Source organism: Triturus cristatus, chromosome 2_1 (genome assembly GCF_964204655.1).
Source record: "Triturus cristatus chromosome 2_1, aTriCri1.1, whole genome shotgun sequence".
Lineage (NCBI taxonomy): Eukaryota > Metazoa > Chordata > Amphibia > Caudata > Salamandridae > Triturus > Triturus cristatus.
The window spans coordinates 1,035,845,748-1,035,872,017 of record NC_140581.1 but is presented as its reverse complement, the minus strand read 5'-3'; the positions used below and the strand labels follow the sequence as shown (position 1 = coordinate 1,035,872,017).

Genomic DNA, 26,270 nt, shown 5'->3' with positions numbered 1-26,270 from the left:
TAAATCACATAGCAAACACAGAAGGACATCAGGAGATGCACACCAGGCCAGAACAAGGCAACATACACCCACAGCACTGCATGCACAACAAGCAGTGTGTGCACACAAAACATAACAGTCCCACACAGCCATGAGTGACACACCATGAACACCCACAGCAACAATCAAAACAGCACACCGACAACATCACACGCAGGAAGTCAAGCAGTACCCCAGCATACACCTATACACCTAAAACACCCACAGATGCACAAGTCTGGGACACAAAAGTGGAAACAACTTGACCAAAGGACTGGGCAGCACAAACAGTTGAACTGCACATGAGCAACCATGACTGCTGAACAGTACAAGAACAACACAGATAACTAATTGGGGAAATGTCATGGGTGGCACAGTGCTCCTGGCCAAAGATCTGCAACACAAAGCACAGTGTCACAAATGAAGTGATGGGGAGGCACACACACAGGCAACACAAGGAGACAGCTGACATCAAAGTGAAGTGGTGTGCACTTCAGTAGTGGACATGGCAGGAGTGTACCATACACAAATAGAGGGAGTGCTGACTCACAATGTCAAGGCACCTGAAGCACAGATAGGGGACGGTATGACACCGCACACCACATGCCACACTGGAGGCAATAATGCACCATGTGAGAGCAATGCATGAGAACATCACACCCACAATGTCAGTGTGGTTGAGCAGGTATGCACAGTGAGTACAAACAGTATCAAGACACGCGGCTGTTCAACAAAACACAACCCTGACTTGCCAGTCACATACTCTGCATACTCACAATTGGCAAAAGCAAAAAGTAGGAGTCAGCCAGAACTGCAAGGACACACCAACACACTGCGCAGTGCACAACATACAACTCACACATGTGCACACAATCACAATCACAGGCCTGAACAATCACACAAACTGGCACTCTACTCCTGGGTGACACATGTGTGTAGTCGACACTGCATGAGCACACATACATCAACACTCACGACAAACTCACTCCCTTCACACTGCTCACTTCTTGACCACCCAAGTGCACACATTGAAAGTAACCCATGTGACTAGGATGACTTCCCATCACAACATGACCATACACCTACACTGCTGGGCACACAGAAAGTAAGAACACACACACATGATGACCCTGGCCAGCCTGCCTGTAATCCTGTGGACAGAATCCCACACTGTGCTGGCAGTGCCCCCAAACCTGACATGTGTACAATATAGCCAACATGAACAAAGAATGAAAATGACAACGGCGTACCATCTAAAAACAACATCATTGCACCCACAAGTATCACAGGAAGAACTGAAGTCGCTGGCACCCCAGTACAAAATTGAACAAGTCAGACAAGCCATTGGCAATGTTGAAGTGGCACACAGGGCATGTGGCCCAGTAAACCATATACACATAGAAAAAACTTTATTCAGTAAGGACACTGACAAAACAGACAACAGGAGCAACTGTCTTTATTCACAAATTGCACAGATAGGCCCCATTAGAGAAGAGCAAGACACAAAATGCAGAGCTTGTCCATGAGAAGCTGCACAGGCAGGGGGCAAACAGCAAGGCCAGTGGCCAGTCCAAGGTGCCGCTGAGGTACATGAGAAGCTGCACAAGCAAGGGGCAAACAGCAAGGCCAGTGGCCAGTCCAGGGTGCAGATGAGGTACATGAAAAGCTGCACAGGGAATAGTTCAACACAGCAAGGAGCAACAAGGCCAGTGGGCAGGACAAAGTGCAGGGTAGTCCATGAGAAGCTGCACAGGCAGAGGGCAAACAGCAAGGCCAGTGGCCAGTCCAAGGTGCAGATGAGGAACATGAGAAGCTGCACAGGCAAGGGGCAAACAGCAAGGCCAGTGGCCAGTCCAAGGTGCAGATGAGGTACATGAGAAGCTGCATAGGGAATAGTTCAACACAGCAAGGAGCAACATGGCCAGTGGTCAAAACGATGTGCAGAGTGAGTCCATGAGAAGCTGCACAGGCAGGGGGAACACGGCAGTGAATGACAAGGCCAGTGGGCAGGACCAAGTGAAGAGTAAGTCCATGAGAAGCTGCACAGGGAATGTGTGTGACTGTACCCTGCCATGGTCAGCAACACAGTCTGGGGTGTCACGATGGGCAGCACAGGCCCCACCGTGGGAGAGACAGGTGTGTGAGGTTGACCAACATTCAGACTTGGCTGTCAGTCGGACTGGGAGATGGCTGTGTGTCGGGCACAGTTGGAGCACTTGACTGGGGAGAGAGAGGCCCAGCTGAGGTAGACCTATCAGTGGTTTGGCAAACCGGAGGGCCGCTTGGACCAGGTGGTGTAGTGGCACGTGGAGGTGGAGTCATGCAGACGTGAGACACAGTGTGGGTGGGAGATTGTGGAGGGGTGCCTTTCCACTTCTTGGGGATTCTAAATGGCTTGGCTGACTTTGGATCAATGGGAAGTGGTGTGGACACAACAGGCACACTCAACACCAAGGCTGCAGCAGTTGCAGATGTTGGCCCTCCCTCTGGGGACGTACTGGATCCAGCAGTACGCTTCGCATGGCCTTGCCGTTGCCCCTCCATCACCTGTCTACCAGGTGTACCCCCTACAGTGCCCTCCTTTGCCTGTTTCACTGGGCTTGGAATGGGAGTCGAGGTAGGGGGTGAATCTGCCTTGGAGCCCTTCTTATGTGTACCCTTGGCAGTCACAACCTTCCCAGTGGGCACGGAAATTGTCTGCTTGTCTTTGCGAGACGCTTTTGGGACAGGAGAGGGCTTGGCTGGGGATGGCTCTGAGGCATGTGACCCTGACGTCTGGTTCTTTGCTTTTTATGCCCCTGGTGTCGCCTGATGGGCTTTTCTCTTTACGCTCTGGGGTGGCTTTGATTTTCTGTGGGGATGGTGTCTGCAGCCTGGACCGCTTGGGCTGCTGCTGTGTGCTACGTGTGCTGTATCGTGACCTTGAGGTCTGTGGAGCGTGGTCACTATTGTCAGACGTGGCCACTGGCATGGGGGCGGACAAAGGGACTGGAGCTGGACTCCGAGATTGTGCCAGTTGAAGGGCTGCCATCACTGCGGAGGACAAAGACTGGACAGTCCGGTGCAGCCCACCCACTTTTGAATTTATGCCCTCCATGAAAGCAACCACCTGAGCCAATTTTTTGTCGTGGTCTATGAATGCAATGAGAAGAGAGCTGTCTGGCCTACACACAGCTGGCGCAAAAGGTCCACAGACTCAGCACTGATGGCAGCAGGGGGGACAGGGGCTGCGGTGCCTGGGGTGAAGGACACTCTTCCCCTCTTACTGGTGCGAACACGGGCAGTACCAGAGGAAGTGGATGGGAAGGTGGACACTGTACGCTGTGTGGTGGAAGATGATGCAGAGTTCCCGTTCCCTGTGCCCGCCAACATGGATGCGTCGCCGCTGGCATCAGATGACGTTGAACTTTGCGTCTCGGGCTATGATTCCTCCAGCAGACTCCTGTCCCCCTCCGAGGCGCTGGTCACATCTGTGTCACTGGGCTCCTGTGCAGCTGTTGAGCTTGTTTCCCCACCACTGGTGTATGTCCCCTGTCCCTCCGTGACCACAGGAGATGCTGCATGAGACAGAGAGATGTAGGGTCAGTTCAGTGGCAGCAACAGAACAAACATATGCAAGCAAAGCAACCATGAAGATGACTAAATCTACATGTTGCACGCCACCCTGTGCAATAACATTGTGCAAACACACTTTTGTTACTCAAACAGTGCGTGTAAACAAGAAAACCAGGCCTAAGTGAGCCATGTGATGACCACACAACACAACATCCTGCATGTGGATCCGTTCAAACAGTAACCAAAATAGCTCAGACCTGAAGCCCACCACCCAGAATGCTATTGAAATGCCCAGTACTCGAATTCCCTTGGGAAGTACAGGTATGAGAAATGCATGACAGCTGCACCCAGCACAGAGGCCACTTACAAGCCACTGCATCACACTACCAACATCACATTGCCCAGCGCTGGCACAGGCTGTGTACACATGCAGTCACACACAGCCAAAGTCACCCATCCCAGAATACTCACCCCTAATTTGCTGCTGATGCTCCTTCAATCGTGCATCCAGCTCAGGGTGTGTCACGGCCAAGATGCAGCACATTAATGGTGTCATACTGCGCCGTGCCAACCTGCCAGTGCGAGGGAGCAGCCCCAGTGTCATCTCCGCAACGTTCTTTGCCAGCCGTGAGATGTTGTCCCACCTCTTGTGGCAGTGGGTGTGCCTTCGGTTTGAGACACCCAAAGCCCGCACCTTGCTTGCAATGGCCCTCCACACGGCCTTACGCTGGTGTACTTTAGGCTGCGGGCATGGGAGACAGGAGGGGGAAAACATCAGTGACACAGTGTCATGTAACAAAATCACTCAGGACAGTAGCATGAAACTGATTTGTAACAAATCCACAGATTTGTCTTGCAGAGACAGGAATGCATCTCACATGCTACATCTGCATGTGAGAAGCACACATAAATGCATGCAGGTGTGAGGGGGACACAGTACCTGCACATCTCATATACAAGCAGGATGCCAGCACAGAAATCCATGTGTACTCTGCCCACTTCTACTGTCCATTTCCAGGTAGCGCAAGACATATGTCACATATCAACAAGTGTTTGGGGGGAGACTCACTGTGTCCAACATTGCGCAGGCCTCAACGACCTTGCCCTGTGAATAGCTTACTGTGTCACGTATGTCACATTGAGGGACATGATCTCACAAATCCACACCCTTCTCACAGGGCCAGTTGTGTGCAATCTACAGGGCTGATATGGCTCATTGATGGAGAGTCCTGCAAAAAACACACATGTAACACTCTGTACATTCAGTGATGTGTCCTTGTCAGATTGGGCGGTGACTGTGCTGGCCAAGTGGGCTCACACTGAGATGGACAACAGGGACCCACACAGGGATGTATGACGTTACAACGCATGCTTTTACAACGCATGCCGTTACAACGCATTTTTTACAACGCAAAATCTGTTACAACGCAAGTCTTTACAACGCAAGTCTTTACATCGACTTGCAGTAGATGGCGTGCTAACATTAAAAAAGGGTAATTTACTATTCTAACTCCAGTCCACGTTGCAGTAGGGAAGGTGTTTGGATAGTAAACTACCTTATTTTTAATGTTAGCACGCCATCTAGTGCAAGTCGATGTAAAGACTTGTGTTGTAATGGCAAGCGTTGTAACAGATTTTGCGTTGTAATAGTTTCGTTGTAATGGTAGCGCGTTGTAAAAGTTGCGTTGTAAAGGTTGTTCCCCCCCACACAGCCATTCACACAAGCAATCACTGTCCTGACTCCTGCATTACCAACTTTCTGCGTCACTGTATGGCTGACAAGACAACACATGTCTCTCCAATCTTGATGTGCAGGCAGGGAAACGTATGGAGTACGGTACACCCCCCTTCACCCTACGAAACAGCATGTTAGGCAGTGCATGACACAACCCCACTCTCTCAGGCACATACTGCATCAGACCGACTACATGCGTGCTCCCCTGCACTCTCACCCCCACTGTTGAAGACTTACCACGACATTTGGGGCACCATATAGCCTTGGGTACCGTGTGAGCACCTCGTCCACCAGGAACTCCAGCTTCTCGCTTGTGAAGGGACTGACACGGATCTTCTCAGTCCTTGCCATCACTGTGGCCATGAGACAGCAGCGGCGGCAGTGGGTGGTGAGGGGTCTCAGGCTGCAGTCCCTGGAGCCAGCAGCAGGTGAGGGGTCTCAGGCAGCAGTCCCTGGAGGCAGCAACAGGTGAGGGGTCTCAGGCAGCAGGCTCAGTGAGCAGTGGAAATGTGGGGCTCTCTCTCACACATATATAGCCCCCTGGTGTCGTTTCAGTGGTTCTAAGCTGCTGGAATTGGTGTTCCAGGTCAGTCTTTTTCAAATGCATCCAATGACCGGCTCCGCAGTGGCGGAGCACGCCTACCTCAATTTTCAAAATTGCATCAAGCCAACACAATAGCGGATCCCATTGGCTGTAAGGGCATGGTCCATGACGGTGACACTCCGCAGGGGCCAGGCGGTAGCTACTGCGAGTTGGGTGCCATACAGAGATATGGGTGACCGGGATATGGGTGGCGGAGCATGGCAACAGTCATTTCACTATGTGCATATGCCTATCACTACCGCGAGTGTGTCCCGGGCATTGGTGGTGGCACACCACAGGGGCCAGGTGGTAGCTACCGCGAGTTGGGTGACATACAGAGTCATGGGTGACCGGGATATGGGTGGCAGAGCATGGCAACTGCCATTTCACCATGTGCATATGCCTATCACTACCGGGAGTGTGTCCTGGGCATTGGCGGTGACACACCGCAGGGGCCAGGCGGTAGCTACCGCAAGTTGGATGACATACAGAGACATGGGTGACCGATATATGGGTGGCGGAGCATGGCAACTGCCATTTCACCATGTGCATATGCCTATCACTACCGCAAGTGTGTCCTGGGCATTGGCGGTGACACACCGCAGGGGCCAGGCGGTAGCTACCGCGAGTTGGGTGCCATACAGAGACATGGGTGACCAAGATATGGGTGGCGGGTGACTGTGACAGCACCAATTGACACATCATGCTGTGTCAATGGCCATCTGGCAGCCATCCACAGTGCACAGTGGCCACATGGTTGATGGCACGTCATAGTGCACACAATGCCAATGTGCCATGTACCTCACTGCTGAGTACACATGCCATGTTTGTGAATGTGATTTCTTAGATTGCCATGTACTCCCTCACATGTCATTTGTGATATTGATGAGCCTGTACACAGGACAGTGTTGTTATGGACTCCCCAATGTGTACACATGTCAAGGTGTAAAAGTGCAGGGAAAATCACTGCAATGTTTTTCGAGTTGAAGATTGTCCATACGTACCTTTTCGCTTATGTTTGACCATGCACACACTCGTCATGTACGCTCAGCCTGTGGTCATTGTGTTGTTGATGTGTGCCAGGTTCAACTAACGCCTAAAGGTGTGTCAGGTGCAGCAGCTAGGTGTGAGACTGTGGTGTTGCATTTTTACACTAATGCTGAATGATATACTCCCAGGCGTGCCCATGGTGAATGTGGCCATATCCCTATTTGCATTCTCATATGGCGAGTATGATTTGGAGGTACTTGCTGTGTGTCAGTTGACAGGTGTACGATTAGTGTAGCTGAAGGAGTCCCTACATGTCAGCTGCTCTGTAACGCAATTTGATGACAGTCATTGTTGGCGTTGTGTCCGCCAAAACGTGAGATGCTGTGCCCATCTCATGATGTATTGCATTGGCATGTGTCTACTTTCATCTCAACTAGGAGGAGACCAAATCTGCATCATCCCTTCACAGTGCTGGCAGACATGGAGAATGAGGAGATCACCCAGAAATTCTGTCTAGATAGAGCCACCCTACAGACCCTTAGTGCTCAGTTGGAGCCCCACCTGCAGCCTCGCCGAACATATCCAACAGCTTTCACCTCCACGTCTAAGGTGATGGCAGCCCTGCATTCTTTTGCCACTGGATCATTAAAGCACACGGTGGCCAGCGCAGGTGGGATGTCGCAACTGATGTTTAGCATGGTTCTACGGGATGTCCTGTCCGCCATGATGATATACAAGGACACATATATCCATTTCCCCAGGGGGCAGGAATTGGCTGCTGTGAAGGGAGATTTTTATTCCCTTTGACACATCCCCATGTTGTTGGTGCCATTGATGGCACCCATGTTGGGCTTGTACCACCACAGGCACGTGAGAACATCTACAGGAATCATAAACATTTCCGCTCCATAAATGTGCAGGTGGTGTGCCAGGCAGATATGATCATCTCGCACATGTGTGCCAAATTTCCATGCTCGTACAAAAGGGGGTGGTGATGGACGGAGCATCAGAACCAATCAAACACTCACACCCAGTCAACAGATCTGGGTTTGATCCATCACCATTCTTTAGCCCACTCTGCCACCCCAGTTCAGACATGGCCATATGCAAATCAGTCTGACCCTGTGCCTCATGGGAACAGTCCAGCCCGAACTGCCAAGCCATGCCTTCCCTGGACCGGAAACAAGCTTCCTAGGACCGGTTTCTGGCATTTCAGCCGTCTTCAGCCAGGCTTGCTTGAATCCAGTGGCAAAGTGAGCAAGGGACTCACGTCTGAGCATACCCTGCCAACTTATGGCGAACAAAGCGGTACAAAAGGGGGTGGTGATGGACGGAGCATCAGAACCAATCAAACACTCACACCCAGTCAACAGATCTGGGTTTGATCCACCACCCTCTTTTGTACCGCTTTGTTCGCCATAAGTTGGCAGGGTATGCTCTGACGTTGAGTCCCTTGCTCACTTTGCCACTGGATTCAAGCAAGCCTGGCCGAAGACGGCTGAAATGCCAGAAACCGGTCCTAGGAAGCTTGTTTCCGGTCCAGGGAAGGCATGGCTTGGCAATTCGGGCTGGACTGTTCCCATGAGGCACAGGGTCAGACTGATTTGCATATGGCCATGTCTAAACTGGGGTGGCAGAGTGGGCTAAAGAACGGTGATGGATCAAACCCAGATCTGTTGACTGGGTGTGAGTGTTTGATTGGTTTTGATGCTCCGTCCATCACCACCCTCTTTTGTACCGCTTTGTTCGCCATAAGTTGGCAGGGTATGCTCAGACGTTGAGTCCCTTGCTCACTTTGCCACTGGATTCAAGCAAGCCTGGCTGAAGACGGCTGAAATGCCAGAAACCGGTCCTAGGAAGCTTGTTTCCGGTCCAGGGAAGGCATGGCTTGGCAGTTCGGGCTGGACTGTTCCCATGAGGCACAGGGTCAGACTGATTTGCATATGGCCATGTCTAAACTGGGGTGGCAGAGTGGGCTAAAGAACGGTGATGGATCAAACCCAGATCTGTTGACTGGGTGTGAGTGTTTGATTGGTTTTGATGCTCCGTCCATCACCACCCTCTTTTGTACCGCTAAATTTCCATGCTCGGCCCATGACTCCTACATCCTGCGGAACAGCATTGTACCACAGCTGATGGCTAATCTGCTTCTCGAGCATGCATGGATTGTGGGTCAGATTGTAGAGGCATGCTCCACAACCTAGCCATTCGCAAGGAGATCCCCCTGATCCAGGATGATGAAGAGCAGCAAAGGCCCCCACCTGAAAACCAACCTGTGTCCAGTGATGAGGACAGTCGAGAGGAGGAAGGTGTTGACCTGCGTCAACAGCTCATCACCCGCTACTTCACTTGAAGGTGAGTGACAATGTACAATGGATCCATTGTCTGATGATGTTGCTGTTGTTGTGAAGATGTATGTGGGCTTTGTGACTGCAGCCGGTTGTTGACTCAGTGGTGGCTGCAAATGTTTCTGGAACAGAGCAGTTTTGTACATCGACAGGATGTGTATGTTGGCACTTGTTGCTGATTGTGATGTGTGCATGTTAGATTATCTGGATGGTAGGTGTTGTGTGATGTCTGTGATGCCACACCCAGACTAGTGAATGTTTTCTGTTGTTTTTTCCTATTTGCCTTCAACCTATCCTTGCCTACATACATTCCATACTCCTGGTACATTGTAATCATGTTGAAGACTGTACATCCTGGAATAAAGACAGAGCAGACACAACAACATGTGTGTAAGGATTTATTTACAATGGTGACATGTGAGGGGGTGAACATTTACATTGACGTGATTAGTGGAGCAGTGAGTTGACAGTTGTGGTAAATGAGATAATTGAGTGGTCACAACATTGATGTGGTGGCCCAGTCCAACAGACAGATGCCATTCACAAGGCAGTGTGGGGAAGGACAGTCCAAAAAGTCAATGCAGTGGTGAAGAGGGTTGCCATCATGGCTGGATCTGTGACTGGCATTTGGCAGGTGCTTTGCCTCCGGTTACTACCATGGTTTTCTTCAGATGGCCGCGTCGTCGCTTGGCAGGGGGGCCCTGCTGTAGGGCCAGTGGGGTTTGAGGACTCACCCCTCTCTGTGGCCGCAGGGGAGGATGTGAACTGTCCTCCTGCAGCCCACCAGAAAGAGGTGGAGGTGTTGGTTGTGACGCAGGCCTGTCCCTCAGTACCGCCACTTGCTGGCCCAAGAGGTCCACAATTTGTCCCATGCGGGTGTCGATGGACTTCATCAGCAGGATGAGCTCACGGAACACTTCTTCCAACTGGCCCGTTCGTCCATGGGCACGTTCATATGCCCCAAGGACTCTGTTAATGTGGTCCAGGGATTGGGTCCCAGCCTCATGGTGTCTGTGAGTGACTCTGCCCCTCCCACCTTCCATGCTGCCACGGACCTGTTGCCTCACCACTGTAGGCACCTGCATCCTCTCCCTGCCCTCCTCAGTCGGTGGGGTGCGGTGGTCATTCTCTGGGACAGGGGGAGTGTTGCAGGCAGCACTGGTGGTGGTGATGTTGGTGGTGATGGTGTTGGTAGCAGAAGCACAGGCCGTGACAGCAGGGGACTACAGAGACGTTGGTAGTGCAGCAGATGTGGTGGGGGGACGATGGGGTGGGTCCTGGGACCTGTTGCACCCTGGCACATAAGATGGGCCGGCTTCAAGCTCATCGTCCAGATAATCCTGGGAGTCAACATCAGAGAGTCCATGTACCGGAGGGAGACTGGCTCTGCAGGTCGCTGGTGTTGTCCTCTGCAGTGAGTTCTTGGTCACCTGTGGGTCAGATGGGAGATGGTCATTGTAGTGCACCCCCCGAAAGCGTTGTGTTAGCTGTATATCATCCACACTTTGTACACCACACAGTTGACTATTCATTAATTTTTTCTCGATTTGCACTACTGTGCCTCCTGACATGATGCTGTGGTACATGCATTACTTGTCCATAGTGTGAGTTGTCAATACCTACCATGCGCAACGTGCATAATTTGTGAGTACAGGCACATGTTGCCATCTAGGGACTAGCGCAGCAAAAGATTTCGGTGAGAACTATTTTTGGCTTACTCTGCCCTGTCAGACGTTACATCTGGGCATGAACTGGCCATTGTCATCTCCTGCATACCTTTGTCTTGTAATGTGGATATCTGGATTTGTACCAACAACCATGCTTTTTTGTTTCTCATTTGGTCCTTGCTGCTCTGGCCCCATGGCACTTAAACATGGAATTCAGTGCTGTGCATGATTGTGCCCAGACTTTCTACTACATGTGCATTGGTGTGTCACACTTTGGTTGCTGTGACAGTTTCATTTGCTTAGCTGTGTGCACACTGTGAGTGGCAATGGGATCTGTGTGTGTGTGTGTGCAATGAGAGGGCTGGTGTTGTCATGTGGCACCATGCTTCTTGAGGAGAACGGCTGTGTGCACATACTGGCTGCTTACCTGTTATGTTTTCCCATTTGGCTTTGATTTGACACATCTGTGTGTGTGTGTGGTGGAGGGTTGCATCCTGCTCAGGGGTGTGACAAGCAAGCATGATATGTCTACCTACCTGTTAGTTTGTTTGTAGTGATACAGTGGCTGACACATGCATCTGGGTGGGAGGGGATGCTCCATCGTGATGGTCTGGGGGACGAGTCGGCCTGGGGAGAGTTGTTGTTCAGGCATCCCACCCCCAAACAGACCTCCCAGGGAACATGTCAGCCTACCTGTTAGTTTGTTTGTAGCGAGCCAATGGCTTAGAACTGCTTCTGGGTGTGGAGTGCTCCATCCTGCTTGTGTTGGGACAGGGCTGCCTGTTGGGAATTGTAGTGCAGCCCCCCCCCCCCCCCCCCCAAGACCTCCATGTGAAGGTGGCTACCTACCTGTTAGATGATGGTCAACAATGCAATGGCAGCAACATGATTTTGGGTGGGGGTGGTGCTCCATCGTGCTCAGGGGTGGGACAGAGGGCATGGTGGTAGTTGTAGTACAGTCTTCACACCCACCCACAAGCACCCCTCCCTGTTAAGATGGCTACCTACCTGTTAGTTTGTTAGTAGTGGGACAATGGCTTTCTGATGCTTCTGGGTGGTGTGGAGTGCTACATCCGGCTCTGGGGTGGGTCAGGGGGCATGGTGGGAGTTGTGGTGCAGGCCTCCAACCCCCACACAGCCTACATGGCAAGATGGCTACCTGCCTGTTAGTTTGTTTGTGGTGGGACAATGGCTTCCAAATGCTTCTGGGTGATGTGGAGTCCTACATCCTGCTCAGGTATGTGCCTGGATGCCTGGTGGGAGTATTACTGCAGTCTTCCCACCCATATACACCCCTCCCTGAGAAGATGGCTACCTAGCTGTTGGTTTGTTTGTAGCGAGACAATGGCTTCCTGATGCTTCTGGGTGGTGTGGAGTGCTACATCCTGCTCTGGGTGGGACAGGGGGCATGGTGGGAGTATTACTGCAGTCTTCACACCCACATACACCCCTCCCTGTGAAGATGGCTACCTTCCTGTTAGTTTGTTAGTAGTGGGACACTGGCTTCCTGATGCTTCTGGGTGGTGTGAAGTGCTACATCCTGCTCTGGGGTGGGACACGGGGCATGTTGGGAGTATTACTGCAGTTTTCCCACCCACATACACCCCTCCCTGTGAAGATGGCTACCTACCTGTTAGTTTGTTTGTAGTGGGACAATGGCTTCCAAATGCTTCTGGGTGGTGTGAAGTGCTACATCCTGCTCAGGGGTGGGACAGGGGGCATGGTGGGAGTTGTAGTACAGTCTTCACACCCACAAACACCCCTCACTGTTAGGATGGCTACCTACCTGTTTGTTTGTAGTGATAGCATGGCTGCCACATGCATCTGAATGGGAGGGAGCGCTCCATCTTGATGAGCTGGGTGACAAGGGTACATGGTGTGAGTTGTTGTGCAGGCCTCCTACTCCCACACAGCCTCCATGGCAAGATGGCTACCCACCTGTTAGTTTGTTTGTAGTGTGACAATGACTTCCAAATGCTTCTGGGTGGTGTCTAGTGCTACATCCTGCTCAGGGGTGGGACAGGGGGCATGGTGTGAGCTGTGGTGCAGGCCTCCTACCCCCAGACAGCCTCCATGGCAAGATGGCTACCTACCTGTAAGTTTGTTTGTGGTGAGCCAATGGATTCCAACTGCTTCCGTGTGTGGAGTGCTCCATTTTACTGAGCTGTGGGACAAGGGGGCCTGGTGGAAGTTGTTGTGCTGGCTGCCTGTGCACATGCCCCTATGGTGATGTTGCTAGCTACGTTTGGGGTGGATGTGAGTGAGTGAATGTTGGATCTGTGAGGCATGTGTTGGGGAGTGTGTAGTGCATATCAATGTACTTGGGCCTAGGAGGTGTAGCTTTGTAGTTGTGCAAGACAGTACATAGCAGTGTGGTGGTAGTCATTTGTTTGTACTTACTACTCCTGTGAGACTCTCTGGATGCAGTATGGAGAGCACCTTCTCCTCCCATGCAGTGAATGGTTTTGGTGGGATGGGAGGGCCACCGCCAGTCCGGTCAGCCAGCTCACGGTTCTTGCTCCTCTTCTGTTTGACAACCCTCTTCAGGTCATGCCACTGCTTCATGATTTCATTTTTTGTGCGCGGTGTAGTCCCTACTGCATTGACCTTATCGACTATCCTTGCCCACATTTGAGCTCTTGTGGCTAATGGTGTATGTTGGACCAGGCTACCAAACAGTCATGGTTCTACTCTGACTATCTCATCTACCATAACCTTCAACTCACTCTCTGTGAATTTTGGCATTTTATGTGTTGCCATGGTGTGTGATGTTCAAAGGGGTTATGGGTGTAGGGGTGTGATGTGTATGGTGTGTGATGTTCAAGGGGGTCAGAGGTGCAAGTGTGGAAGTGGTGGTGGTGCTGTGTGTGGTGTGAGTAGTGCTGGTGTATTGCTTTGCCTATCCTTTGTTGTCAGGGTTAGTGGCCATCAGTCTAGGACTGTTGCAAAGGATTGTGGTCAGGGAAGGGGCTGGTTTTATACTCGGCTATGTGGGTGTGTCCAAATGGGGTATTTCTGTCAGGTGTGTTGTGTGGGTTGTCCTGGGATTTTTCTTTTTTGTATTTGCCATGTGGTTGTGTCATTGGGGTGTGTTCTGTGTTTTTGGGGGCATGGCTAGTTGCTGTGTGCACTTTGTGGCCTTGTTGTAGGTTTTTTCTTTCGTCCGCCATATTTGTCATGGAGTGTCAGCAGCTGTGGCTGTGCTGCAGCTCTTCTGCCGGCTCTCCCATTCGTGACTGTTTGCGACCGTGGCGGTCGGAAACTGCGGAACGTACCGCGTGGGCATCGAGGTTATCCTAATTTGACGTGCGGTGTCTCCGCTGTCCTGGCGGCGGTTTGATTGTGTACCGCCGCGAATATGACCGCCGCGGACGGGTTTTGGCAATCTCCACCCGCTATGGACAGTGTTTCTTGGCCTCGTTCCGCCGGGGTCGGTGTATTTTGGCGGTTGTTCCTAATTTGGACGCCCGGATTTTCCACGGTGCCAGCGGGCGGTTGATTTCCGGATCCATGGCGGTCGGGGTGGGTTTCCACCCGCCATCCTAATAGGCCCCTTAGTGTCTTGTTTTATGTTGTCTGGAAACACAGGTTTGCAGAAATAATTAAATATATTTTGAAATGCAATGAGTTTGAGAAATTAGGAGACAAGTGGGCAAGAGAACATGAGAAGAAAAAGAAACCACCAGACCTTGTTAGGGAAAATAATAAACAGGATGAGGGAGAAGCCTTTGCTTACTCATTGAGAGAAAAGGTGGGAGAAGTGCATGTTCATGTGCCACGGAACAAAGGTGAACTTGCAGCATTTCTGAACACATTCCCAAAATTGAGATACAAACTTATGCTGTGGTACCCACAAATTGATGGATTTGTTGACATTTTAAAGGAGTTATGCATTAATTTGGAAATGCTCTTTGACATTGCCATGCAGAATGAATTGTGGTTTGAATATAAAGTTGCTGTGCAAAGGCCAGGTGAGGAGACAATGAAAAAGGTTTGCATGAATGCACCATCATTTTCTGTTGTTATGGAGAAAAACGTAGCAGTGATTGCTTTCCTGAAGGGCAGAGTGCCAGCAAAGGATGTTAATTGGGTACAGATTAAAAGAACACAGGATGGAAGTAAAGGTGTTTTGCTTTGTGCAAATTCAGGTATGGATGTTGTACTGCTGGAAAAAGTATTCTTTTGCCATCTTTATAACAGATTTGAGCACTGGAAGAAGAAATATTAATTTAAACATGATGCAGTAGTTGGAAATGTGCAAAAACAGAGAGAAATGCAGGTGCAAGATATGTCAGCCAAGCAAATGCAAATTTCAGTTCAGAAACAGGTACCAATGGCAGGAGTTTTTCAAAATCAGATGCTCCCACAAAATATGGAAAATGCTCAAATTAATTTAAATCAGTTGCCCAGAGCAAGTGCAAATTCATTCCAGAAACAAAATCAGAACCCATTTCAACAGGTTACGGTATACTCAGGCCTGGCAGGAAAACAATTGTTTTGCACATTAAACAGCACAAATTACTGTACACCAGATGATGTTAATTATCAGATTCCTGAAGAGGATGTACATTTTAAAATGGCCCAACAAGAGACAGCTGTAGCATTGTTTTCAGAAAAGACAGTTGAAAAATTACCTTCTGGTTTGAAAGAAATAATAAACACAGAAGTAAGGGAGTTCACAGAGAAAGATGTCAGATTAATAAAATGTGCAGAACATGGCTTATTCAAATTATAATCAGATGACATGTATTCAAGAACACCATCAGTTGCAGAAATGTTACCCATAATTGGAGTTAAACTGATAGAATTGATTGGAAGTTTATGTAACTTTTTGATCACAGGTTCACAGAAACTAAATGAAAAGAACAGATTAGTGCAGGAGATTAATAGCATGACTTTTCCATGTTGTCCTGTGGTACTGAATCCAGATAGTATATTTTTTCACATTCCGTGTGCTGAAGAATGGCTTACTGTTATTGATTTTTGTCAAGTTCATGTCACAGTGCCATTACATGAGACTAGTCAGGAGTACTGTCAAGAAGAAGATGGATGTCTGGGACATACAATTGGAAAGGGAGGTAGAAAGGTGTCACCAGAGAGAGTGGAAATAATTCACCAAATGAATCCACCTCAAATTCAGAAAGAAGTCAGGAAGTTTTTGGGAATGGTTAGCTGCTGTAGAGAGTAGTTACTAAACCTTTCCCTAGTGGCTAAGCCTTTACTGAGGCTGACACACAAGGATGTGTCTGATTCGCTTCCATTGGACAACAATTGCACAAGAGCATTCCTAGAGTTGAAAGAGAAAAATTGTTGCGCCACGACACTAAGAATGAAAGTTTATTTAAAAGAAAATACACCAATTTGCAGTGAGAGGGAGGGCTGCGCTATCTCAGTGCCTGTTCAAAAACATGAATTTGTTGAAGGGTCTGTGAAGTATTTCCCAATGACCTTCGACCCCAACATCAATGAAACTGAATATGAGTGTCTAGATGTCATGAAAATATGCATAAAGCCAAGATCAGAATTTAAGGATGAGCGTCTGATTCAGCCCAATAATGTCCATTTTGTAGATGGCCCATATTTCAAAGGTAACAATGACACATTAAGAGCAGCAGATGCTGTGCTTTCTATACATTATGTTGTCAAAGATTCATGGCTTTCAGTAGTTACCTCAGCCCAAAATTCGAAATTGACTGCCCTTACCATAACATGCAGTATATCTGGTCAAATGGGAGTCACTGTTGTCATGGGAGAGAGAAATGCTAATTCAGTTGCACAAAATTGTGTTCTGTTAGCATATAGATTCAATGGAACTTTCACAGGTGAATTAATAGAGGCTCAAGAAATAGTTTAAGAAGCAGAACAACAGGGTTGTATCAGAACTGTTTTTGAGAAAAGTGACAACTGCATAGTAGCAAATGTGTTTTTGCAAAAACTGATGCCCAGGTATAGATTGCCAGTTTCTCTGAAATCAGATCATAATGAGGTTTCAAAGATCATGTGTGCAGAACCACAGATTAGACAAGGATTGGATTGTAGCTATCTCCCTGATATTTCATGCATAATAAAGAAACACCAAGACAGTACAGAGTTTCACTTTGCAAAAGACTGTGTTCCAGCATCACTGAATCGGCTAGAAAATGTCCATGCAAATGCACTTGTGAAAACAACTGACGAAAAGACTAGCCATTGCTGTGAAGGTCTGATTTATGTGGGGCATGCAGCTTCTCACCAGATTGCAGCTGCTACACAAGATCTACATAACAGATGGTGCCAAACCTTTGATCCTTTCATGCTGTGAAATGGAAAGTCCTGTTTCAAATGATCCTGGCAAAGACTGTTGTGAAATGTGGTGCCCTTCCAAATTGGGTGCATGCCTCTCACACACACATGGTCCTGTGTCCCCCTGATAAAACAGCTCATCTTCAAGAAGAGATGCCAGCAGTGATCAACAGTCCACAGAAGAGGGTCAGTCAAGCTGTGAGGGAACACACAGAGTTTGAAGCAGCACAAGAGAAAACTGAAGTGGCACTGGAAAAGCAAAAAGTGGAAACTGACTCAGATGAAAGCGGTGTCCAAAGGGTGAAAGAGTCAAGATGCAGTCTCTGAAGAAGAAGTTAGTGCTGTGGGCCTACGTGTGGAGGTAGGAAAAAGCTGGGTGAAAGGGTATCCAAAACGTTTGCAGTGGCCCCTTGAAAAGTCATTTGCACCAATAACTGAAACATCTGAATCTGATCAAAGTGAAAATAAAAGTGAAAGGCTTGGATTGAAAAAGTGCAAAGAATTTATGGTACTGTGTCAGAGTTTCTCAGCACCTTAGTGGTCAAATTGCATGGAAAAAGTACAGAATGCCTCTTTGAATGAACTCTATGAGCCAACTTGATGCAAGCTGATGGAGAGCCAAGAAATGCTGAAACAATGGCTGAGAATTGTCAAGCGCTGAAGAGAAAATAATCTTTGCATGATGAAAGAAAAAGAAGAAAAGAAGAAAAGAAAATAGAAAAGAGAACTGTTCTGTTGAATTTTCCTTTTATTATTTGAGTTACTAATTTTAGAGAAGACTAACAGTTCCAAGAAGCTACTTACAGAACTCTGCACTAAACTTTGAGCTTGGCTATATATGATCTGATTACAGACAAAACTTGTGTTGCCTTAGAAATCGAGGTAAAATTGTTATATGCTCAGCTTTTGCAATAAAAATGTCACTTGTGAAAATAAATAAGTGTGATGATTTACAAATCATTTGAGGTATCATGATTTGTTATCATCAAAGGGTGAGTTGATAGAGCTAGATTTCATCAAGAATAATCATCGCTCTGTTTTGTGTTTCAGACAGACTGCATTTAAAATGGCACGTAGATTTTGGTGCAAGTGAAAACACATGGCACATGAAACATGAAATGAGGCCTAGTCAAATACTTTTTAACCTCTTCGATGCGGCGCTGATTCCCGCTCAGCGCTGACCGTTTCTTGCGCGGGCGGGGTCATGACGGAACGGTTCCATCATGACGGAACCGTTCCGTCATGAGCGCCGAAGGGGTTAAAAGTGGCACTTTTGGTGAATGCAAAGTGAAAGACATGAAATGAGGCCTGGTCAATGCTTTCAGTCTGAAATGCTTGTGCTGAAATAACATGTGTTTTTGCAGTGTAGAGAAACTCGTGATTGCAGTTTCCTTTTTAGCTTTGAAGATAAGCATGGAATGTGTTACTCTCCTCCTAGCTCCTTTTCCTTATAATCTACACTCCTTGTTCCAATCTCAAGAGACTCTGGTTTTGTTGCATATTTAGACAATACATATTCAGTTCATAATAACATCTTTTTATAATGTCCATTAATTAATCAACCATGCACCAACACTACACGTAGGGCAAAAGCATTTTGCATGAAAAGCTATCTAAAACACTAGAGCATGTTGCTATGAATACATATTAACTGCTTGCGCTTTGAAAATTTGCACTGGTGCATGTTCATGCTATGTTGTACATTGCACATTTTTGCATGATGTGCACAAATAATAGAAAAGCTGCTTTAAACTAATAGCTTTTGCTAGGTGATAACTAATACAGGGTACTAGTATGGGGGAGGTTAACATAATGGTTTTTTTTAGAATACATTAATACTCTTTTGTGTTTGTTTTATTTTTGGGCCTACCATACAAGGGCTGCCTGGGAATCCAGCATGGCTGAGAATTGTGCTGAATGAGAGACGCATGCGCAGACCCAGCTACATGAACTGCCAAGTGCCTCAAGTGAAGACACATGGGTCAAGGCCACAGTGAACTGTACATTCTTGTCATCGTGCCAATGTACCAGTGTTTGTGGGAAAGTGTAATTCCTGTGTGCTATGTGAAAGAGAGATAGGAGTTTGAGTGATACATTTTGTTGCAAGAAATGTTCTTACTGATACATGTTATGTATATTGTTCTTAGCACTAAGCCCCTATTGTCAGAACTGGTATGGGTTGGATTTGCAATGAGAACAGGATGGTGAGACCCTCATGTCATCTATGCTAACCAATCACAGTGTGAGTTTCTACTGAAACTGCAACATTATTAGTGTCGTCAGCTAAGAAATAGAGTATAAATATTGACCCCTTAGAGGGCGTGTCAGCCTTACAGCCTTAGAAGAAATAGGAGGAGAGAGGAGAGGGAGCAGATGAGACCAGACATCATATGGGTTAGGTACGTGATTGTCGAGGGTGCAGCCTGGGAGCAGATTGCGTCCGAGGAGAGACAGAGGGAGGTGGGGGTCTTGCTCATATTTTTTTCAGAGAGTCCTTGCACGTCATATTTTTGGCAAGACAGACCACATTCCTCTGTGGTCTTGTGAAGGGAGGGCAGCCTCTCTCAGATGAATAGACCAGGGCAGAAAATGCAGCTCATAGAAAAGGTTTAGATTTAGATGCTAAAACTCTAAGGGGCAGATTTACAAGAAAGTGACGCATCTGTAGAGATGCGTCACTTTCCCTGCGCCAACATGCCAAATCCTTGCGTCACCATGGATGCGCCGTATTTACAATACGGCTCACCATGGTTCAAGGATTGACAGATGCGTCAGAAAGTCTGACGGATCTGTTGACGGAAAAGTCACGCATTGCTGGAGTCGTGTCGCAAGCACGATGCAACTCCAGCAATGCTCAGGGGCGCCCTATGCCTCACATGCTGCGTCACTCCTTACGCCTGCTTCAAACAGGCGCAGGGTTTTGACGCAGCATGGACATAAAAGTGACTCAGTGAAAGATTGTAGATTTCACTGTCACTTTTACGGGACTTCCTGCGACGGAACACCCACCCTGCATACATTAAACCTGATGCAGGTTTAATGTGGCGCAGGGCTTCAAAACGTGACGCATCTCCCTAGATGCGTCACTTTGTAAATGTGCCGCAACCTATACGCTGCTGCTGCGTCACAAACGTGATGCAACAACGGTGCAAAAGTGATGTAAGGGGCTTGTAAATCTGCCCCTAAGTTTATTCTTTGACTAACTTACTAGTTTTGAAAAGATTTTTTTGTCTTATTCATTTATTTCTCTGTATGGGAGATTTTTGCCAATTATTAATTATTGATTAGCCTTGCAAAACTCACTCTTGAATGATATTTTCCTGAACTCTTTAAATAATTCTGACCTACATTTGATGCCTCATTCCCTTCCTTTATGGAATGCCTTGTATTCAGTCTGTAATATGTTCTGTATTAATTCTATTTTTCCTATTTTCAATTCTGTAACCTGATTGATATTTGACTAATGAACTGAGACGTGACGGACGGGAAGTAGCCGCCAAGACAGGGCCGGTAGCGTGAGTACCAACTACAGTGCTTACAATCTCATAGTATGTCGAAACGGAAAGGGAGCAGTGTTACATCGACCCAAAAGGGGGTCGGTCAACAAACATTATTGACAGCCCTTACAGGGGCTATGGGACAAATTGAAGAACAGATCCATAGGGTAGAAGAAACGTTAACCAATGGGGGGGAGATACAATCATCGCGGAGAAAGGGAATACTATCTGCCCCAAAGCTACACGAAAGGAGGGTTCTCGAGGAAATCTGCACAACGGCTGTATAATGATCACGGATGACTTAATAAACCTTAGTGATCACAGCAGGACTGGCGAGGACTCATACCCCCCCCCCCCCCCCCCCCCCCCCAAAGCAGAGTAAGACCTCTACACGCTCAGAATGCTCCCAACCCAGCGAAGGAGTTGAACAAGTTTTGGACATAGGACAGACTGATAGAGGGGGTATAAAGAAGAAAAATGTACAGAGAAAAATGGTCACTAAACCCAAGGCGACCAAAAGGCATTATAATGTGGGCAATAACTCGATTATGGGAATATTGGAGGGTCAGAAAAGTATAATGGAAAGTCTGCAGAACATAATAGCTACCCTTCAAACCCATCTCATAGACGGTATGGGAGCATTATCAGATAGAATGGCGGCAATCAAAATTAGTATAAGAACCCTCCCAGGTAAGAGCGTAGAGGCGCCACACAATAATGGAAGGACCCTGCAGGAATGCATTTTTAATACACCCATAAACGTAACAAATATAGATGGTGTGCCCAAAGTTCCTAATAATAATTATTTGGCGCAGGGTATGGGTGAAGAGGCGGAACAATAGAAGAGTTTGAAGGAACAAAAGGTATCTACAGACAGTAATATAGCCACACGTAGGACCCAAGAACACTATACTAGAGGGCAACCCTGTCTTAATTTACCCCCGGCAGCTGACCCATATGTGGTTATGCTAGCAAATGTCCCAGAGTTGGCCCAACCTGACCAGGAATCTTGGAGGGAACTACGTAACAAGTCGTTGCACTGGCTGGGAAACCGGATTGGCCTGTGTGACCCTTTATTTAAGCATTTTAAAATGGCTAGACGTGTTCCATGGGTCGGGAACGGCAGAAAAGAACTTAAGGGGGACTGTATAGTTCTGACCTTTAGCGATCCAAGATTGACAGGGAGATCCTGTATAGGGCAGGGATCAACCGCCAGGTACACTCAGAAATTGTTATCCTACCTCTAGGATATTTTTATCCAGTAGATAAGACAGGACTGAATAGCGCAATGACCATTGCCAACAACGTCCCCATGGGGAGAAGAGTTACTAGTGTTCCTATTATTAACTGGTTACATCCTAACCGATATGAACCCTTGTCACGGTTGGATGACCAGGATTGACAGTTTGAAATTCTGGAGAGAAAAATAGAAACTCACGCTAGTAATGCGACCTACAGATGGGGGGAGGTTGGCAGTGCTATTAGGGACCAGAATATTGGTAATACCCATGTTATTGAAGGGACACCAATGGAGTCAGTTAGTATCTACTGTGATAATGCGGACACTGATTATCATCTAGCTTTGATTGATAATATAGTTAGTACTGATCAGATAGCAACATCTCAAATAGTCTTGAACAAGGAAAATCTGAGACACATGGAAGAAGTAAGAACTTGTAATATTTTAAGTTGGAACGTAGCAGGTTTACAATCTAAAGTACATGATATCGACTGGATACTCTTCACTGAAAAGAATGACATTATATGTTTACAAGAGACATGGCTGGAGAGGGAAATCCATATCCAGGGTTTTAGCACGTTTCATACTCCAGCAGTCGCCACTAATTTTGGCCGTAACAAGAGGGGGCTGTGTACCTATATTTCAGTTGAGGCAGGGGCAACTAATCTGAAGTTCAGGCATTATTCCGAGTTCTTTCAGATTTTGACTTTGAGGTTAAAACATGACAAAGAGGTGGTCCTAGTGAATTTGTATAATAACGTCCCAACAGATCGTCAAGAGATGGTTTTTAGGGAACTAAGCAACATATTAAAGAATATAAATGATAGTATGCCAAGGGACATGCCCCTAATATGGGTTGGGGATTTCAATTGCTCTCTCTGTGCGCACAGTGAATTAAATATCTGTGGCTTGGGGGAAGATAAAGAGGATTTCTCCTCGCATTTTTTGCATAATAAAAGCGGGGAGATGTTTAATGAGATATTATTTCAATTTGATTCAGGTTTTGCAAATGAGAGATGTTCTAATCCCACACCCTTCTGCGCAACTTTTAATGAAAGAGGATGTTCCTCAACGATTGACTTTGTAGTGCTCTCCAAGCGATATGCTTTTGAGATTTTGGATTGCACCACGGAGGAAATCTCCATGAGTGACCACTATCCCATTATTCTTAGGTTGTATGCTCAGACAATCTGCACAAAAAATAAGATCCAGGTACAATATGATCACGGGGTGCGTCTGGCGACAAAAAATGGGTATACCCTAAAATGGGATAGAATAGAACCTGACGCTTTTTTGCACAGTTTAATAAATAAAACTCAGGCCGAATGGGACACATGCCTTACACAGGGGACTCCCGCCACAGATGTCTATTTTGCTTTTTTAAAGATATCTGAAGAAGTCCACAGTCTCCTTAGGAGGGAAAACAACCGAGAGAGAATAAAAGCAAAGAGCTGGTTTGATGGTGATTGCTCCAGAGCTCATACCCACCTTAAAAAGCTCTTACATATAGTACCTAAATGTAAAGAGGATATAAGAAAGGCAAGGAATGCTTATCACCTAGCCCGGAAAAAGCGTAAAAGCCAGCTAAAGAAAGACGCCTGGGAAGCATTACATCAGGCTAGTCTAAGGAGGGACAACATTAGCTTCTGGAAGGCTGTAAACGCTCCTTTCTACCAAGATAGAGAGGAAGATGTTATAGACGTGGCAATTACAGGTGAAAGGTGGGTGGAATTCTTTAGGGACTTTTTTAAATCCACGGGAGCGGTCCTGGATAACCGAGTTGCTGACACTCATGATGTTTTTCCTCTGGGTCTGAATTTCACCCTGAAGGAGGTGATAAGAGCAATTAAGGAGAGTGCGGCAGGGAAGGCCCCTGGCCCGGATGGGGTCCCTGTGGATGTCTACAGATCAAATATTGACCTGTGGGCCCCACTATTAACGAGGGTTTTGAATAGTTGTTCTACTTTTAAACTTATTCCCACGTGGTCAGATGCGATAGTGGTCCCCATTTTCAAGAAAGGCAACAGAAATGAGCCTAGTTGCTATAGAATAATTCTTAATAGACTCCAAACCTGGGCACTTGAGGCAGGTTTTTTAACAAAAATACAATATGGCTTCCGCTCAGGAATGGGAACCATTGAACAGGGATTAAACTTAGCTCTGATCATAGATAAGTATACTAAAGCAAAGAGGGGGAAACTTTTTCTTACCTTTGTAGACTTGAGTTGAGCTTGCGATGGGGTTGATCATGGCATGTTATGGAATACTTTAAAAGATCTTAAAGTAGACAGGGTTTTAATACTGTTTATAAAAGAAATGTATAGGAATGCGGAGGCAAGGGTTCGCTACGGAAAAAAGGGGGAGTGTTCGGAAAATATTTTCATTGAAAAGGGTGTCAGACAGGGGTGTATACTGGCCCCTTTTCTTTTTACACTCTACATCAATAGTCTGGGACAACACCTCAATAGAGAACAAAATGATTACCCGACTATTGGGGGTAACCCTATCCCCGCCTTACTCTATGCCGACGACGCAGTGATCATGTCAAGAACTCAACTAGGCCTCCAAAGAGCAGTAAACAGCTTTGTTATATACATGAGAAAGAGAGGCCTACGAGTGAATACAACAAAGACATACACCATGGTATGTGGCTGTAGTAGAGGCACAACATGTAATATTTTTATCGATGACAGAAAAGTAGAAACTATAGGTTCCTTCTGTTACCTGGGCATAAGCTTTAACAAAAAGGGAACATGGAAATCAGCCATCAAAGCTAGGAAATTGAACTTTAGCAGAGCCCTGGGGCAGTTATTAATTTTGCCAAAAAAATAGGAGGAAGACCTGTCCCAGAACTCTTGAAAGTTTTTAAGGCCAAATGTGTGTCCACGGGGTTGTATGGGGCCAGATTATGGGGCATTGAAAACCCAGACATTATACAAACTGTGAAAATGGTTTTATCCGTTATCTTCTGGGAGTACCCATTTCTTCTGCCACGTACAGTTGCCATCAGGAATTGGGACTCTCTTATATATCGGATACTATCAAGATAGCCCCACTATTATTGTGGCATAAGGTGTGGGTCACAGATGAGACAGTTTTTAACAGAGAAATAATTTTAGATTGCCTTAAGATGGAGAGAGTCAAAGATATGGCGTGGCTTAATTATATAAAAACGACTACTCGGGCTATGGGGCACCCTGCATATTTTACAGATCCTAGCACCTTGGTGGATATTTCTAGGAAAGATTTGAAGTCACTTTGCCTGAAATACTTTGAAGATCAAAGATGAGCTCAAGAGAGTGTTAAGCACTCCGTTATGGCGAACCACTTGATCTTGAGTGGCACGGGCCTTCAACATTATTTGTTGCTAGCACAAGATAGTTTTAGTCGTATGCTCTTGGCCCGTTTTCGACTTGGCTCCTTTTACAGAATGGTTTTATTTCCAGTGACAAATGTCTTGTCATCTCAATTCTCTGTATGTCCCTGTGATGACGTGTCACTACAATCAGCAATGCACTGCACTTTATTCTGTAAATACTTTTCTATACCCAGGCAGCGATATCTTAGACCGATCCTTAAAAATTGGAACATTAGATACTGCAGGGTAGCGTTTTTGATATTACAGATGATGGAAACATCGGACACGATCATGGCAGTCAAAACTTACTTGAAAGCGATTGTTAGGTCACGAGCCACAATGTAACTTTGGTAACTTGTTATTTTAACACTTTTAATATTTAATTTTTCTTTTATCTGTGAATAGAATATTATGATGAATTGCTTCCCTTTTTTGTAACATGTCTTTTGTACTTGATTACTGTGGATATGCCTATGTATATGTTGCTATTTTGAACTTTTATGATTTCCATGTGATGAAATCGAATAAAGTATTTTGATTGATTGATTGATTGACTAATGAATAAAGGGCCAGAGAATGTTAACTTTTAACTAGAAAAAAAAACCCTTTAAAACTACTCACAACTCTCTTTATTGGCTTAAATATTAATCACATTTTGATTTTTCATGTTTATGTAAAGTCTCCTAGAAGTGATACACAGTGGCAAAGGTCCATCACCTTTACAGCGGTAAACTAGAGGTAAATGATGTTTTGCATTGAGAAATTACCGTGAAAATACCACTGGATCACTGGAAACAAGCATGAAACGTAAATTACAGCGATTCATTGATTCATAATAAAACATACCAAACGAAGTTCTTTGCAACCCTACAACCTTTCATATGTCTAGGATCTTGGGACAACTGTAATACAGAGGGTTGGCATTAGTTTGCAGAGTTTGCACACATATTATGCGCTCAAGAGTTTTTATGCGCAATAGACAGTACTGCCCTCTGGA

General features: G+C 46.7%; 1 long non-coding RNA gene across 2 annotated transcripts in view; it reads left to right on the top strand.

The window, feature by feature from the left end:
• LOC146866294 (uncharacterized) overlaps positions 1-26,270 on the top strand; it is a 97,545-nt gene that overhangs the window by 70,032 nt on the left and 1,243 nt on the right. The window lies entirely within an intron of this gene.